The 18,535-nt window shown below is 34.9% G+C and overlaps 1 pseudogene; it reads right to left on the reverse strand.

Annotated features, from left to right (window-relative positions):
• LOC141522100 (ribosome biogenesis protein BRX1 homolog) overlaps nt 1-17,405 on the reverse strand; it is a 74,769-nt pseudogene extending 57,364 nt beyond the window's left edge.
• Between the last annotated feature and the right edge of the window lie 1,130 nt (nt 17,406-18,535).

Below are 18,535 nucleotides of genomic sequence, written 5' to 3' on the forward strand. Positions count from 1 at the left end.
TCATCTATGGCATCATTCATGATGACAAAATTGAATTTATACCTGGGATGTAAGAATAGCTCAATATTAGGAAAACAATCAACATTAATAATCATATTGAAGATAGAACTTGCAACTAGGTGGCTCAGTGAATAAAGCGCTGGCCCTGGAGTCAAGGGTACCTGAATTAAAATCTGGCCTCAGACACTTAATAATTGCCTATGTGACCTTGGGCAAGTCACTTAACCCCATTGCCTTAAGTAAATAAAAAAAATTTAAAAAAAGAGAAAACTTGCAAAACCACATCATAATCACAAAAGATCTTAAAAAAGCCTTAAAGTATAACACTAATTTTTACTTTAAAAACACAACAAAAAACAATTTTTACTTTAAAACACAATCCCATAAAATATAACTTAAAAAATTTATCTTAAATCAAAAATAAACATCACAGTAATTGAAGAAACCCAGGAAGCTTTCTCAATGAATGCAAGAATGTAGTGAGAATGTCTACTTTCTCCCCTATTACCACATATGTTTTTGAAAATTTATTAATAACAATAAGACAAAAATGAAGGTAAGTAAATAGAAGATAAGAAAATCCCTATTTGCTGATGACTTGATGGTTTACTTTTAAATTCTAGAGAATTAATAAAGTTTCCTAATTTAGACATTTAATAGCTTTACCAAATTACAGGCCATAAAATAACCCTTCCAAAATCAAGTCCATTTTATAAAACAATAACAAAATCATAGAAGTGATCATTGAAAAGGAAATCCTATTGTATGTAAATAATTGTAGAATGCACAAGGTTATCAAAGCACAGAAAACACTTCCAGAGATTAAATTACAAACTAGTCCCTAAATAAATAACAATTAAGATGCTAGAGTGTATTCAATGCTCATGACTGGGTCATACCAATATAATAAAAGTGAAAATGCTTCCAATGTAAAATGATGGTTTGAATACCATCCTAATCAAATTATCAAAGGGGTATTATATAGATTTCAATAAAATAAGTAAATATATTAAGAAAAATAAAAAATAGACTATCCAGGGAAATAGAAGTAAAAGATACAGGATCCAAAACTCAGTTATATAGTAGCAAAAATCCAAATTATTTGGTATGGATTAAAAAAACCCCAGACAGAAAATCAATGTTTAGGCAAAGGAGAATCAGAATCAAAGGAAAGGAGTTGTGAATGGATCCAACTTTTCTGGAGAGTAATATGGAACTCTGCCCAAAGAACAATAAAACCGTTCATTCCCTTTGATTCAGCAATTCCAATTCTAGGACTATATCCAGAAGAAATTGTAAAAAAAAATGGGGAAAGTCCTACATGTTCCAAAATTTTCATAGTAGCTCTTTTTGAAGTGGTAAAGAATTTGAAATTGAGGGAATGCCCATCAGTTGGTGAATGACTAAACAAGTTATGGTACATAAATACTGTGTAATATTATTCTATAAGAAACCATAAATGGTTGGACTCTAGAGAAGCTTGGAATGACTTAACAGGATCTGATGCTGAGTGAAGGGAGTAGAATCAAGAGACAATGTACATATCAACAACATTATGAGATGAACAACCTTGATGCAAGCAACTCCTCTCAACAGTGCAGAGAGCTAAGACAACTGCAGTAGAATGGTTATGGACTATATTATTCCCAACCAGAGGAAGAAAAACAAAACAAAACACCTAGAAAAAAAAACACCCCTACTGAATCTGAACCTTATAAAAATTATCTCTTTTGTATCTCTTTACCTTAATCTTAAATCCTCATGCCAAAAATTACTAATTTGTAAAAATTACTAATTTGTAAATATGTTTAACAAAATGATATGTAAAATGCTAACCTGACTATTCCTTACTGAGGAGAAGGGGTGGGAAGGAAGGATGGAGGGAAATTGTAACCTGGAAATACGCATGTACAAATGGATGAAAATTTAAAAAATAAGTAAAAATTAAAAAAGGAAGTCTTCCTGATAAAGGAGGTAGTGATTTATCCACTGTGTAACCTAACTGCCCTGAAGAGAAATTACCTACCATTTAAAAGAATTCCTTGACTTAAGTATTTTTCCCTTTCAATAAATAGTTGCAGCTGTGCTACAAAAAAAAGAGTAAAAGGAAAATAGTAGCTAAATTTTTGATAAAGAGAAAAATATATATTACTTTGGAAAGAAATCATATTTGACAAAAAATTTCTGTGAAATCTATAAATCTATCTAGCAGAAATTAAACTTAGAACAACACAATATACCTTATTTCATAATGCATTTTTAAATGGACATATGATCTTAATATTAAAGATCATGGTATTTAAAATTAGAAATTGATCTTACATGTAGGAATTTATTCTTAACCAAGCAAAAGATAGAGAAAAATGATAACGGGGAATTTTGGCTATATGAAACTAAATTACTCTCTTAAGGATTAGGTATCTAAGATAGTTATTAGTAGATAGCAAAGTATCCTTTCCTCAAGTATAAATATAAAACTAAAATATACAATTAATTTCAGAGCAAAGTGAATATCAGGTTCATTTGCAAAATCTTATAGAGAAGAATGATGGAAAATTAAGAGCATAGAATCACAGGAACATTGAAACCATGTATTCCAGTCTATACTCAGTGAATAATTCCCACTATATGCCTATTACAGGTATCTATTCTCTGCTTGAAGACGCCCAAAGTTGTGCAAAAATCAAATGAATTCATTGCCTTTCAAGATTGTTAATATTTTTATATTGCTCTAATTATCTCAAATTTGCCTATTTGTATTTTTCACCTAGTTCTCCAGGTTCCTTTCTCTGGAGCAAAAGAGAACAAGTGTAATCTCTCAGGTTCTCCTATTTAGGAATATTCTTTATCCTTCTGGCTCCTTTATCCCATTGGTGAGGTTCTCTTATTTTGGAGAGTAAAGCAAGGCATCTATCCTTTTTTCATCTCCCAGATCTGCTTTTGATTTTTCTATTTCATCACCATTTCTACCTACCTCTCTTCTCCTCCCCTCTCCTTGATTTCATTGTTGTAGTAAGTCTCCACTAGGAAAACTCTATCCATTGATGTAAATGAGCATCTAGATGGTAGTTTACAATCTTAAAGAGCTGCCTAGACCATTAAGTTTAAGTGAACTTCTTCAAGGTCTTATAGCTAGTACTTGTCAGAGGAAACAATAAAAACCAGGTTTTCCTGACTTTATAGTACACTGTCTCTCATAGCCTAACATGAAATAGGTTCTTAATAAATGTTTGTTTAAATGGAAATGAACACTCAGTCCAAGGAATTTTTCATTAAGGACATATTCCTGGTGTTAAGGATCTGAAATTCTACCTTCTTTTATTGGCTTATATAGAATAATCAGACCTGGAATTTATTGATTTATTTATTTTGTTGAGCTAAGCCTTTGCCTTGAGAACTCCTTTTGAAGAAACTTCCTCTGCTAGTACAATCGATATTATTCTTCAGTTTAATCTTGGAGTGGTTGTGACCAGCCATTTTGTATTGGGTGGGATTTGAACCTAGATCTTCCCAACTCCAAGACCTTTCTCCATTATGGTGTGGCTTCCTCTTCTCTGATATTTGCACAAAATCTGCAAACCATTTTGCACATTATTAAAAAAAATAATTTGAGCCTCCTGGCAATCCTGTGAAGAAAATATTACAGGTATTATGATCTCCATTTCACAGAGGAAGAAATAGAATCAGATCACACAATTACTAAGTGTCAGATCTTATTGACTCTATGTCTTGTTGAATCTATGCCCATTTCTCTGCCCTCCAAACCAGCCTGTTTCTCTAATTTTGACAGAGGTATCATGAGAAGTCCTGTCAGGGCACACGAGTTGGGGGCATTTTTTAGTGTTTCTTTGGGGTAATTTAATAGTATGAATTTTGGAGGCAAGGTAGAAATTGGAGCAATGTGTCAACAGGAATATATGACCCAGCTGCTCTAGCTTTCCCTGACCCCTTAGAAAAGTGAGCAACACAAACCTAAGTTAGAATGTGAGCTATTTGACACACATTGTGTGCTACTTTCAGCTATGTTTAACTAAAAATGTCATTTTTGATGAATAGTGCCCACTGAATACTTGGAAAAGTAGTCATACTTGAGGAAATAGAAATTGGTGAGCATAAGAAAGGGGGGAAGGATACTGAAAAGTAACTTTAATTATATCTAAACTGTTGGGATGAGAAATACCTGCATTATCAGATCCTATGCCATCTATCATTGCCATTCAGATTTCTTTGTTCCTGGAAAACTTGAAGTCCATGACTAAGGTGCCAGAAACACAAAGTTATACATCCCTATGATGGATTTGGGGAAATGAAAAAACTGAGCTATGCTTCTGTAATTTACAGTTTTTCCCATTAAAATAGATGGAGGATATTGATATAGGATTTTTTTGTTTGACTTTTATAAATCTCTCTTAACTATGTGGCTGGGATTTAGGAAGAGGGAAAAGAGTGTTTTAAGTGATATAAAATTATTGACTTGATGATTAAGCAATGCCTTGTAAGAATGTAATAAAAGCCTTCATAGGACCCAAGGAAGTGATCAGATTAAGAGGCAAAGTGGATAGTGAATGGATAACCATTGCCTCTACATTAAGATTAACTGAGTTTCAAACTCACCTTTGGCTTATATTACTTAAGTGACCATGGGCAAGTCACTTAAACTCTTACAGTCTGTTTCCTTAACTATAAAATGAGGGAATTGGATTAGTTCAGGTAGTTTTTGAAATCTTATCTCTGTCTATCATCTTCTTTTTCAATTGCTTCAGTCATGTCCAGTTCATTAGGATCCCATTTGGGGTTTTATTCACAAAAATACTGAAGTGGATTGCCATTCCTTTTCCAACTCATTTTATAAATGAAGAAGGCTTCTGTGCTAGTTGACAATCAGAGTAAGGCAAGAGTGTGGGCCAGTTTGGTTGGGAAAAAATAAATTTCTATATTTGAGAAGAACTTTCCTCTCTCTTTGGAATTGACTCATGAAGAATCCTGCTCATCTCTGGGTATGACTTAGAAATAAAATTCCCTTCTGGTGACTTAAAGGTGCTTTGAGATCCCTCTGATATAAATCCTTGAATTTAGAGATCCTGCAGACTTCTGTGGAACTCTTCTTAGTCGTGAGTCTTTATCTCTTAATACCCTGGATTAAATTATTTTCCTGATATGGAGTAGTAAGTCTTCTGAGTGTGGACAACAGATTGTTTAAGTTTCAGTAAAAGCTCAGCTGTATCCAAATGTGTATTGGAATATTAGCCCTCCGCAGTGACCTATATACTTGGCTCTAAGGTGACTTATGCTTTGTATTCAGCCCCAGCCATACAATGTTTTTCTAAATTATTCATTTTGGGGGAAGTCAAAATAGTGCAGAGGACTGAATGTTTTTGAATGTGATAGTGTTTTTCAGGAATCAGGCCAAGCCAATTCCAGAGTTCCCCAGGCCAGATTCTAATAGATATTAAGACTCATTTCAACCACCTTGCACGGATGAATATAAGGAACATCTGTAGAGAGTTTCCAGCATTCTAATCATAGCATACTGATTATTGGGTGAATTGTTTGGCCTATCATGCTAATAGGATTAAGGGAAAAGAAATTTCTCACTCAAAATACAGGTTGTCCCAAAATTCTTAGTATAATTTTAAACTATTAAATTTATTTAGGAAGGAAATCTTATAGAAACATCGAATCCCTTTGATATGTTATTGGTACAAAGATCTTGAAAGGTATGGTGAGTAGAGTGTTCAAATGAAAATCAAGAAAATCTGGATTCAAGTCCCATCTCTGATATTTACTTTCTATATGACCCTGAATAAGTTATTTGACCCATTTGAGCCTCAGTTTCTTCTTTTGTAACTTGGTGGTAAGATTTAAAGCCCCTAAACTCAATATCAATTCTATTCCTGTGATTCTAATTGACAATTATCTAAACTAATAATTTAGAATAAAACATTATAATTTCTAAATACCAAACCATTTCTTTAAAGTTTTTTATTGAGCAAATACTAAAACTCTTTATGGTTGCAAGAGATTGTATGCTTCCCCAATATAATTTGTCATATTCTGATTTTGATAGTGGAAAAATAAAAACAACAATACTGACAATAGGTCATTCTTACATCATGCTTAATATTTTATAAATCTTTTTCTCCTCAGCTCTGTGAGGTAAATGCGTGGCTATAGCATAGTTTCTTCATTTTTTTATATCAATCTTCATATTTTGTTTGTCCATGTCCATAGGTCAAATAAAATGACTAATATACCTTCTCTCAAACAATGTCATTTTGAGTCAAGGAAAAATTGTACCCCCCCACCCAAGACTTAGTGGAGGTATTCATTATTTCTGTTTCTCCTCAGGGTTCTGATGGAGTTTTTTCAAAGAATGTAACAAAAACATTTCAGAGAATAACAACCTTATTGTGTATGGGCCACTCCTCAAAGCAAAAAAAAAAAAAAAAAAAAAGAGGTTGGTTTTACCTTAAAGGATTCCAGCATAACAGAGAGATCAGGAATCCTCAGAAAGAGGATTTCAAGTCTATTCATATAGAAAACTCATGCTAAATTACACTATTGAGGGGAGGAATGATATTAACTCACACTCATTTATCCAACAAATAGTTAGCAAGCATCAGTTTCTACTAAAGTGGTCCTCTGATATTTTATCAGCATAGGGATCTTTAAAACTGTGCCAGAGGAGCATAATATCTAGTAAATCCTACAAGCTCAAAAAGCCTTAAGGATAGGCCTGGGGATTATGCTAAACTAAGAAAAAAACATCTCCAGAAAGGCTATAAAGTGATGAACTTTTTGATTGCAACATCTATTAATGATTTTGTACTGTGATTTGTGTTGATGGAAGATTTTACTGCTCTGCTGAAATCACACATACTTTGAGTAGTTTGCACAAGGTACTAAATATTTAGGTTCTAGATCTAGCAATCAATAATTGTTTATTAGGTGCTTATTGCTAAGTGACCTATTGTTCACTAGTTCTTCCTCTTCCAGCTTTACTCCTTCTTATCCTGGAAAGTCAGAAGTACCTCTGGAAAAAAACCAGTAATGTGAGAAAGTTTGAGATAGTGTCCCTCCCTGCTTCATGCTGGGAAAAAAAAACCCGAGCTCAACAATGGCAAAAAGTTTAAAATCAAAAAAGGAGTAGAAAAATGAACAAAAAAGAAGCTGACCATAAAACGCTACTGCAGTTGACAGAGATCTGAAATAAACTCAGAAGAAGAAGACAATTAAGTCAAAACAGTGTCAAATAAAACCTCAAAGGGGAAAAAATGTGAATTGGACACAAACCCAATAAGAATTCCAGGAAGTCATTAAAAATTGTTTCCAAAATCAAATAAGAGTTAAAGAGGAAAAATTATCTAAAGAAATGAAAATAAAGGAAGAAAATTATGAAAAGACTATTAAAATCCTTGGTAAAACAGGTACAAAAGTACTGAAGAAAAGTATTCGTCCAAATCGTAAAAGAGTTAAAAAAAATTCACTGATAAGAATAACTCCTTAAAAAGCAGAATTAGTCAGAAAAAAAGTTATAAAAATTCACTGAAGGACATTAAAACAATCAAAAGAATGAAAATAATAGAAGAAAATGTGAAATATTTCATTTGAAAAACATTTGATCTGGAAAATAGAGGGTAGCTAATTAAAGAATTATTTGGATTACTTGAAATCCATGATCAAATAAAAAGCCTAGACATCATCTTTCAAAGCGTTCTATCCCTAGAACCAGAGGGTAAAATAGAAATTTGAAGAATCTCCTGATTACTTCCTATAAGAGATCCCAAAATGAAAACTCCCAGAAATATTAGAGCCAAATTCCAGAGCTCCCAGGTCAGAGAAAATACTTCAAGCAGCCAGAAAGAAAATATTCAAATATCATGAAACTGAAGTCAGGGTCACACAAGATTTAACAACTTCCATATTGAAAAAATGTAGTGCATGGAACAGGGTATTCTGGAAAGCATAGAGCTAGGATTATAACCAAGAATAATCTATTCAGTAAAACAGTGTAATCCTTTAAGGGGAAAACTGGGTATTCAGTGAAATAGAGGACTTCCAAGAATTCCTGATGAAGAGACCATAAGTGAATAGAAAATGTGCCATTTAAATATGACTAAACATAAGCATCAAAAGGTAAAATGAAAGAGAAATCCTAAGAAACTCAATAAGGCTAAACTACCTTTCCATATGGGAACATGATACATGTATTTTTTTAAGAACTTTATCATTATTAGGGTAGTTAAAATATTTATCATGTTAAATTCTTACCCTAAAAGCTTGGATCATTGAATTTACAAAATACTAGATTACTATAATTATTTATTATTATGTATTGTGTACCTAACATATATTCCACTATCCACCCCTCTCTTTCTTAGTACTATATTTTTGTTGATTACCTGTAATATAATTTAAAGCCTTGAACTTCTCTGTAGCCTTAAAATTTTTTCATTAATTTCCTTGATATTCTTGACCTTTTTTTCTTCCAGATTTTGTTGTTATTTTTTTAGCTCTATGAAATAGGTTTTTGGTGGGTTGATTGGTATGGTACTGAATAAGTAAATTAACTTTAGTAGAACTGACATAACTTCTGGGATTTTGGGAAATAAATAGCAGCTTCTATTGTCAAATATGTCAGGAATGAGATGGGGCTGCTGTTGGTACTTGAATGAATCTGAAAGAGGTAGCTTTCTTGGGTGGTTTCCCTAAATCACACTTAGGGGTTTGGGGAATAGAAAAAACTTTTCAGAGCTATTCTTTAAATAGAAATAGGAATATGGCTGCTGTCTTGATTTATTTTAGAAGTATTAGATGAAAATGAAGACCAAAACAATGAAATTATTTGCTTGAAGTCCAAAAAGTAGTAAATTGAAGTTCTAGAATTTGAGCCCTGGCTCTTTGGTTCTGAATCTTAATGTTCTTACTGCTAACTTTTCTTATTAGTCACTAGGTCAGAGAAATCCTAGAATGACCTCTGACATTTGGGAATGCAATACTGGAGTTTTTTTCTCATTGACAATCATTAGCAATTAATCATAAGCAATCATAGCAGCCAATTAATTAATAATTATTTATTAAATGCCTATTTTACATAAAGCCAAAAGATAGGCTCTGGGAATACAAATGCTGAAAAGAAAGCCTCTGCCCTCTGGCTATGGAGTTGGATGGGATTTGAGGTGGGGAATAATGAAGGGATCAACAGTGTTGAGCCTAGCAATTTCATAAAATGTAAAGTACAACACAGGATGTTAGCTCTTGAAGGGAAAGGGACCTCAGGGATCATTTTCTCCAACCCTTTCATTTAGTGCTGAAGAAACTGAGACCTAAGTACCTTTGAACAAATTCAAACAAGTAGTAAATGTCAGAGGCAAGTTTTAGATTTAGGTTCTCTAGAGCAATGCTCTTTACAGCTTGTCTGTACATAAATATGAGCTGTTTTTCCTGCTTGTTTATTATTAACTTCCCTGTCTGAGTTCAGAGAGAGGTTTGCTGAGTATACACAGGTCCAAATTAAATGCAAAACTAAGATGGAGAAGAATCTAAGATAAGAAGCACCAAGACCACAGTCTATGCTATCACCTTTAGAACTTGGTGCACTACTTCATATGAAATAAGCACTTAATGAATGCTTATCACCACCTGCCTATTTGTGTGCCCTCCACAAGGGATAGAAATACATTTTCCTTTAAGGGAAGGTGTGATTTGAGAAGGAGGAGAGAGCAAGAGAATGAGAGAGGGAGAAGAGGGAAATGTTGTGTGCCTGCTGGCTAACTTAGCTGTTACTCCTAAAGTAATACTTGTCTCAGACTAACATTGAAGAGGTGGGATATAAAGATGACAAGTTCTCTGTTTTTTACAGAATGCAAGAGCTTTAATATCTCCTTAGTCCCTGGTTTACTCCCAATTCACATGGTGTTCTCCAATTAGCAAATCAAACAAATGCATTTGTGCTTGTGGACAGCAGGTGATAAAGTTCACCTCCTCAGGCTAGCACTCCTGCACAGTATCACTAATTATGGGTTTAGTGTTTACACACAATGCTCCAGGAAGTGCCAAAATGTAAGGAACAGATGAGAAGATTTAGAGAGCTGATCCAGGTGAGCAGGCCATTGATGCATCTTTAAGTCATTCCCAGCCAAGCAATGACCTTCCTGTGACCTTCAACAGTGTCTTACAGGGAAAGAAGGAGGAAGAAAATAAGAAAGAAAGAAATAGGGAGAATGAAAAAAAAGGAGGAAGGAAAAAAACAAGGAAAGAAGGAAGGATATAATAAAGAAGGGAAGAAAGAATGAAAGAAAGGGAGGGAGGAAGAAAGAAAAAAGAATGAAAGAAAGGAAGGATAGAATAATGGAAAAAGGAAAGAAAAAATGGAATGGAAGGAAGGAAGATGGAAAGAAGAAAGACCTCACTTTTTTTTAACCTGGAGAGAATTTCAGAATGGATGGACCATTTCATTTTCCATGACTGAACCAAAAGAATTTGTTGAATGGAAGGTCAATGCAGAAAAAAATTATTTCTTTGGTCACTTTCTGATTATTTTCCATTTTCACTTCTAAAATCTTACCTACTATTTGATAATGATATCTAAGTCTTATGGAAGGCATTTTTGTTCCTCTCCCTTTCTGCTGACTGTTTACTATTGTTACAGAGCTTTTCCAGTGGTCAGCTATTAGTCTGTCCTTCCTATTGATTTCCTTCTTTTTGTTGTTGATCCCTTTGAAAATCTGGACCAGCACTCTTTTTTTTTTTTACTAATAAAACTCTTTGTGAATAAAAATAATGTTGCTTTTCTGTCTTTGTGTAAGGTTAATACCAGAATGAATCAAAAGCATCTTTTGTGGCCAGATTGATTTTTCTGTGTAAAAAAATGTGGTCCTGGGTTTTTAACCCACAAAGTAGTATAATGTTGAAAATACAAAAAAAAAAAGAAAAAAAAAGAAAATACAAGCCATTATGCCTTCAGAGAAGCATCCCTGAGTATTTGTGCAATGATAAGCATCTAAGAATCTGAATTTCCTTCTTTATTTTCTCCCAATTTGCTCTCATTTGTTAGGTCTCAAATTTGCAGCAATTTCCAGATTGTTTCACTGGTGAACACTCGAACACTTAGTTACCTGTTACCTAAATTGAATAATGAGGAAAGTTGAAAATTTGACTTAATTACTTCCTTTATATTTTTAAGCTTTGCTTTTATGGATTAGTTTAGAATATGATTGCTTTGTCTCCTGTGAACACTTGACTTTTTGGTAACACTCTTATCATTACCCAGGAGGCTTTATCTACTGTCAATAATCATCAGACTCAACAATATCATTGCCAAGTACAATTATGGCATGGCAGTTGTGGATTGTTGCTAAGAGTGAAGAACAAATAGTTTCTAAACAAAACACTGAAGACCTTGGATAACAAATGATGTCTTCTTTTGAAAAATAATAAAAGGGGAACAAAACTCTATCTCTGTGCAGTGAATTTAGGGGGAAAAAGTGACAGCAAATTAAAATAAAGATAAATATGGCTTAGGGATATTATACCCAGAGGTTATTCTAATTAGAACTTAATCTTTTAGGACATCTTTTCCCCCTGTACCCCCATCTCACAAAAAAAGAGAACTATTCTATTTGGAAATGGTTTAGTTCATTTTTGATTCCCAAACTTCCTTTTCAAGGGACAAATCTTCCAAAATTAGCTTGGGAACTTCTTAGGATTCTTGGTTTCAATGATATTCCTTGGTTTTAGTCTTTGTCATCATATGAGACTATCTGAATGATATATATATATATATATATATATATATATATATATATATGTATATATATGAAAAATAGATAGTTTTTTGACATAAGCCCCTGATACTTGTCACAGTATTGATATAAATTAAAGTGTCTTTTATCTATTTTTCAGCACTAAATTGTTCTTTTTGCTATTACTGTGTGTATGTCTCAGGATCCCTCCTCCCCAACCAAATAGATAATGACCTGGAGATTCAAAACAGAGAAATAAAGTTAGAATAATTTGGCTTGGGGGTACAGTTAAAGCCAAAAAGAATCAGGTAGTAACTTTTTATTATTCCATTAGAGTCCTTTTTTGTGTGTCTTGCTATTTTTTTTTTTTGCAAGGCAATGGGGTTAAGTGGCTTGTCCAAGGCCACACAACTAGGTGTCTGAGACTGGATTTGAACTCAGGTACTCCTGACTCCAGGGCTGGTACTCTATCCACTGCACCACCTAGCTACACCATGTCTTGCTTTTTTAAAGAGAAAGAGTATCTAATATAATATTTTTCACTTTTATAAGGTTTCTAAATATCATTCACACAAATGAATGAATTTCTTTTCAAATATCATGGATTGTCCAATTGCATTCATCCAAATTTTGAAATCTTTTACTTTGTACAAATTACTCCTTTAAACTGAGGATAAAAATAGGAAAGCAAAGACAACCCCTGCTTTTAAGGAGTTCACATGCCTTTGGGGTCAAATGATGCATATATGTGATACATATGTGACTTCAGGTCACATAAAAAACTCACAATCCTTAAGTCAAGAAGATGGAAATGCATCATCTTTAATGTCATTTCCACCATTAAAACCATTGCTATTTCCAATATTGAATCCCCTTCCATTTTTGTTTCAGGGTGCCTTGCTGCTTTTGGGGTAATAATATTTGCCTTAGAGAGTTGTTTTAAGGTAATTGCTTTTGAAACTTATACCAATGCATAAATGTAAATTGTTATTGATGATGTGACAAGAAAAACTTGTTAAAGGGCAAGTGAATAGAGGAATCTCTAAAAACACTTTATTACTATGGTTGACCCTGAATACATATCTAATTTTTCTTCAGTTCATTTACCTTTTTGCTAATCTCCTTAAGCTAATGATAAGAGGTAGGGATATTTGATTTATCAGTACCATCATAATAACAACTAGACATCTATATAGGTTTTCTAAGGTTAATTATAAATTTAGCTATATAGATGATTTGAAGTATAGAATCCAAAGAATAGGAAGAGTCTGAGTAATACCTATACATTTATGAAGAAGACTGACAGGCCTCAGGGCTGTATTCTGAGTGAATAACAGTTAATTCATCTCTTAAAAATCTTTCAATTCATATTTAATCTGCAGTGTGTCCCAATAACAATTAAATCTTCACATCTGCTAAATGGATGCAATTAACCATGGATTAACCACAGGGGACTGGGATAAATGATGGAGATAAATAATTATAGCAGCAGTTTGCATTATTACATTATAACAAGTGTGCATCATTAATAGGATCCTTTCTGTCTTTAGATTATCCATAGTTAATGGCAGATTTATGATTTTTCTAGTCCTGTTAGTTTCAGAAGAGATTTATCCTGCATTTGAAGACAAAAAATTGCTCTGTTGGATAGACTTCTGAACTTGGAGTCAGGAAGACCTGGTTTAGCCTCTTGCCTCAATTCAGTTCTGTTCAACAAGCATTCATTAATATCTACTATGATGAGGTAGTGTTCTAGGTTCTGGGGTTACAAAAAGAAATAGTAAATAGTTCCTGATCTCAGGGAGCTAGAAGATGGAGAGGGGATGGAAGGAATATGGAGTCTATGAAAGCTGTGAGAGGAGATAACAAGAATCATGGAGGAGGTGATGCTTGAACTAAGCCTTGAAACGATCTGAGAGTCGCAAGAGGCAAAGGTAAAGGGGGCTTTCAAAGAAGAGGAACAAGCCATGCAAAGACAAGGAGGTGGGAAATAGAATGTTGTATACTTAAAACAGATAGGAAGATAGTTATGTATCTAGGGGTAAAACATTTAATCTTTCTGAGCTTCTGGAATTGTCTTAAGACTCATCTTTGAAGTTATAGATCACTGTATTCATGTTGGTGGAAGAAACTTTCATACTAAATGGCATCACAGGTCATTTGTGGATTGATACATGAAAACCTAACAGAAATGTTTATGTATTTTTCAAAATTTATCACAAGTTCCTTCTTCACACCATATCATTGGTAAACAATTCTATGACTACATTGCCTATTTTGGTTAAGATACAATGAAATAAAACAGTGTAACTAACAACTATAGTAAGAATTATTGTGATATTTGTATAGTCTAAGAGAGATATTTTACTATGCAAAGATTATCAGTTTTGAAAGGATTTATTTAGTTTTGGACAATGTGAACTTTACATTAATTAACTTCAAAATTTTAGGAGAAGGCAAATATGTAAATTCTTTCTTTTTATCTTGAGACATTTAAGACACACCCACCCCCACAAAAGGAAAGCATGCAATTTAATTCAAAAGAAATTAAGATTTTCTGCTAATTGTAGCTCAGTTATGCAAAAGTCTTCATTAGAGATAGTGTCAGTTAACTTCATTACTAAAATCTGTGAGAATCTTGAGGGGAATTGTAATTCTTTAATATGTCAGTGAACCTAAGATGTTGTCGTGAGTATTTCCTCTAAAATTAGTGCCAGCCAAACATTGTTATTTAGGTATTTTTTGACCATGGCCTCATAAATCTATCTTAACTGTAAGATACTCTTAATTTTGATTCTTTGAGAATTGTGACTTCCCATGACCCAAAATATAGCTCCTCTTCTTTAAGCCTTTTACTATATTTTATATGAGATGAGATGCCTTTTTGTCTAGGTGATAGATTATAAGATCTGAGAGGGTAGGAATAATTTCATTTTTATGTTTACAACACAAACACCCAGGATGGTGCCTGAAACATTATATGTACTTAACAATGCTTATTCTATTTTATTTTTTTTAGGATTTTGCAAGTCAAATGGGGTTAAGTGGCTTGCCCAAGGCCACACAGCTAGGTAATTATTAAGTGTCTGAACTCAGGTACTCCTGACTCCAGAGCTGATGCTCTATCCACTGCGCCACCTAGCTGCCCCTTTAACAATGGTTATTGATTGAGTTATTTCTACTTTTAAACTATAGAAAATCAAAGGGTTCAATTAGGGTAGCCTTAAAAACAATGGAATACATGGAATCTGACTTTGCAGCAAATGTTATCAAGCTATTGGGAAATATGACTCTTATTTGGGACAGATTGAAATTCTGTTTTATTTGTTAAAACTGAAGGACAATGAGGGAAATTCATAGAAACTTGATGGTCCCTTTTGGTAATCCTTTCATCGAGATAAAGGCATGCCAGGATTTATCTACTAGTGAGAATGTTACTTTCCTTAGGGAACTCTAAAGGCATTAATGCCTTATTATGCAAATAAGCTTATAAAATGCAATGCATTTTAGAAAAAATAACACATTCTGAGCTTTTTCTAATAGTCTTCTTAGACATTATGGAAAATTTTCTAAAGTGTCTCCTGTGAATATGAAACAGCAATATTAGCAAAAAGATCCCTAAGATCTGGGGTAGAAAACCTTGCCCTAGGAAAATAGAACATCTCTGGTGATGCCATATAGCCATATATACCCCCCTTCCCCCTTTAAAGAAAATATTACAAGAAAAGAAATATTATAATTATATGCTATATATCATTTGGAATAGAGATTGGAGATACAGTAGGAAACATTTTGGATAATTAACAAAGATCATCCTATTTATCCCCTCTTTAATTCTTTCCAAAAAAACCCCCATGCTTCACACCAAATTCAAACTGTTCTACTACTACCTTGCTTCTCCACATGGAGGGATGCCATCTGACTGGACTTCTAGGCCTTCCAGGAAAAACATCCTTGGAGAAGTTAAAGCAACTCAATCTTGGAACTTTTGCCATTCACCAAATTGAGTAATAGTAATTGCAAAGAAAGCTAGTCTACTATATCCAGGTGGTCACAGGTGACTACCAGATTAGTTTATGCTTCACCTGAGTTCTATACTTGAAGATCAAACTTTCTGTTCAACTCTGGTCATTTCAAAAGGAAAGTCTGAAAGTCCCCTGTTTCATTAAATACCCATTTTCCCCCCCTGAAAGATGTTCAGTTTTGTTGGGCCGTTTGTTCTCAGTTGTAATCCAAGCTTTTTTACCTTTAAGTATACTATATTACAAATCCTATGAGATCTAAATGTAGATGCTGCTAATCCTGTATAAGCCTGACTATTTCCTCATGATATTTGAATTTGGTTTTACTGGCTGCTTGCAATATTGTGATTATAACATTTTTATTTTGGGAATTCCCTCAATTTCTATTTTTACCTTTTGCTTCTAGGATATCAGGGCAATTTTCCTGGAGAATTTCTTGAAAAATGAAGTCTAGGCTCTTTTCCCGGTCATGACTTTCAGGTAGCCCAATAATTTTTAAATTGTTTCTTCTGGATATGATTGTTGGGTCAGTTGTTTTTTCCAATGGGATATTTCACATTTTCTTCTAATTTTTCATTCTTTTTGTTTTGTTTTATTGTTTTCTTGATTTCTCACAAAGTCATCAGCTTCTCTTAGCTCCATTCTACATTTGAAGGAATTATTTTCTTCAGAGAGCTTTTGTATCTGCTTTTCTATCTGACCAATTCTGCTTTTTAAGGCATTCTTCTCCTCATTGAGCTTTTGAACTGCTTTTTCCATTTGACCTAAACTGGTTTTTAACATGTTATTTTCTTCAGTATTTTTTGTATCTCTTTCACCAACCAGCTAACTTGATTTTCATGATTTCCCTGCATCACACTCATTTTTCTTTCCAGTTTTTCATCTACCTCCTTTACTTGATTTTCTAAATCTTTTATGAGCTCTGCCATGGCCTAAGATCAATTCCTATTTTTCTTGGAGGCTTTGGATACAGAAGTTTGGACTTTGTCATCTTCTGAGGGTATGTTTTGTTCCTTCATGGGACCAAGATAATTGTATGTGGTTGGATTTTTTTCTTTTGTGGTTTGCTCATTTCCTCAGACTATGACTTGATTTTAGTTCTTTGTTAAGGTAGGGCTCTGCTTCTAGGGTAGAGGACTCACTATCCAAAGCTTTTAAGGGTTTTTGAAGTTGTTTTTCCTCCCCCTAGACCTAATGAGAGGCTCTGACTCTCTCCTGATCCATGCTTCGATTCATAGATAACCACAAACATTCCCCTTTGCCCTGGAACTGCAAGGAGGTCTCTACTTCACTATGGCAGTAAAACTCCTCTTTCTGATACTGGGGTCTGAGTATGGAAACAGCATCAGAGTCCTGCCTCAGAGATAGATAGCAGAGAGACCTCTGGAGTCAGAGGTCTGGAAGGGCCAGGGCTGAACATGCAGAACTGTTCTCTCAGTTGTGTGGCAGAGTTTTCCTACTGAACTTCCAAGTTGTCCTTGGAAATCCCTGAGCTGAGAGGTGTGGAAACCACCACTGCTGCCATGGATCCAGGCACCCCCAAGAACCCAGGTGTCTCCCAGGGACCTGCAGGCTGGATGATTGGAGCTGGTTTGCTCTGTTTCACTGTGGCCCTTTCCAACTCTGGTGTAACAGACATTTCCCATGGATCTTCCAGGTTGTCTTGGGTTGGAAATTTGTTTCACTCAGTCTTTCTGTGGGTTTAGCTATTCTAGAATTTCATTAGAGTCATTATTTAAAGAGTTTTAAGAATCATTTTGAGTGGTTTAGGGGAGAGCTTCTGGGATTTCCTGCTTTCACTCTGCCATCTTAACCTCTGTCCCTCCCCAACATAGATTCTTTTTTAAAAAAAAAATTTTCCAACATAAATTCTAATACTACTTCTTTCACTTATCCCTTGGGTAATCTTCAGAAAGTCATAAAATAGTCATAAGTGATGATGGTTATGATGATGATGATGATGGTGATTTATATAGTGTTTTTATAGTTTGTAGAGCACTTTTGAAAATATAGTACTGGGGAGCAGAGACAAGATGGTGACAAGAAAGATCTTGTCTTAGGTGCTCTCTCATAAAACTCATAAGCTAAGGACTCTAACTAAATTTTTGAGAGACAGAACCCACAGAGGGACCCAGTGAGGCAGTTCTCCTCCTCAAGGTAACCTGGAAAAGAGCAGAAAGTCTCTGCTCCCCCCGGGTTGGAGGGGCAGCCCGCCAAAGGGGTGGCCTGCCAGAGCGAAAGAACTTCAGCCTCCTGGAGGCAGCCCCAGGGTGCTGGGAGCCGTGGCTCCCAGCAGCAGGGGGAATTTCCTGACCTATGCCCTGGGGAGCACTGGGCACAAATTGGGGGAACAGCAAGTGACCTCTGCCAGAGCAAGCATGTGAAGTCCAGCCCTCAGGGTACACAGATAGCAGCATGGCCAGCAGAGTTCCAGGAAACAGAAGCAGGCTGAGCCAGTAAGCAGGAGCCCCCAGGGCATGAGCCCATTGAACCTAGGGAGGGGAGTGAAGAGAGAGACTGCCTAGCTCTGGCCCTAGAACAGGACTCCGGGATTCTGACCACATGCAGATCCTGATCACAGTCTAGGCCCCCCCCATAGAACAGCAGGCTCCCCCCCACCTCAGCCCTGTGGCAGAGGGGGTCGCATATGGTCATTCACAGACCAGGAGAGAGGACAGAGCCTCTCACACTGAGACCCTTGTGGGAGTGCCCCAAAAGCTCAGGAAGCACCCCCCCAAAACAGGCTTAGGCTGGGAAAATGAGCAAGCA

This window comes from Macrotis lagotis, chromosome 1 (genome assembly GCF_037893015.1).
Source record: "Macrotis lagotis isolate mMagLag1 chromosome 1, bilby.v1.9.chrom.fasta, whole genome shotgun sequence".
Lineage (NCBI taxonomy): Eukaryota > Metazoa > Chordata > Mammalia > Peramelemorphia > Peramelidae > Macrotis > Macrotis lagotis.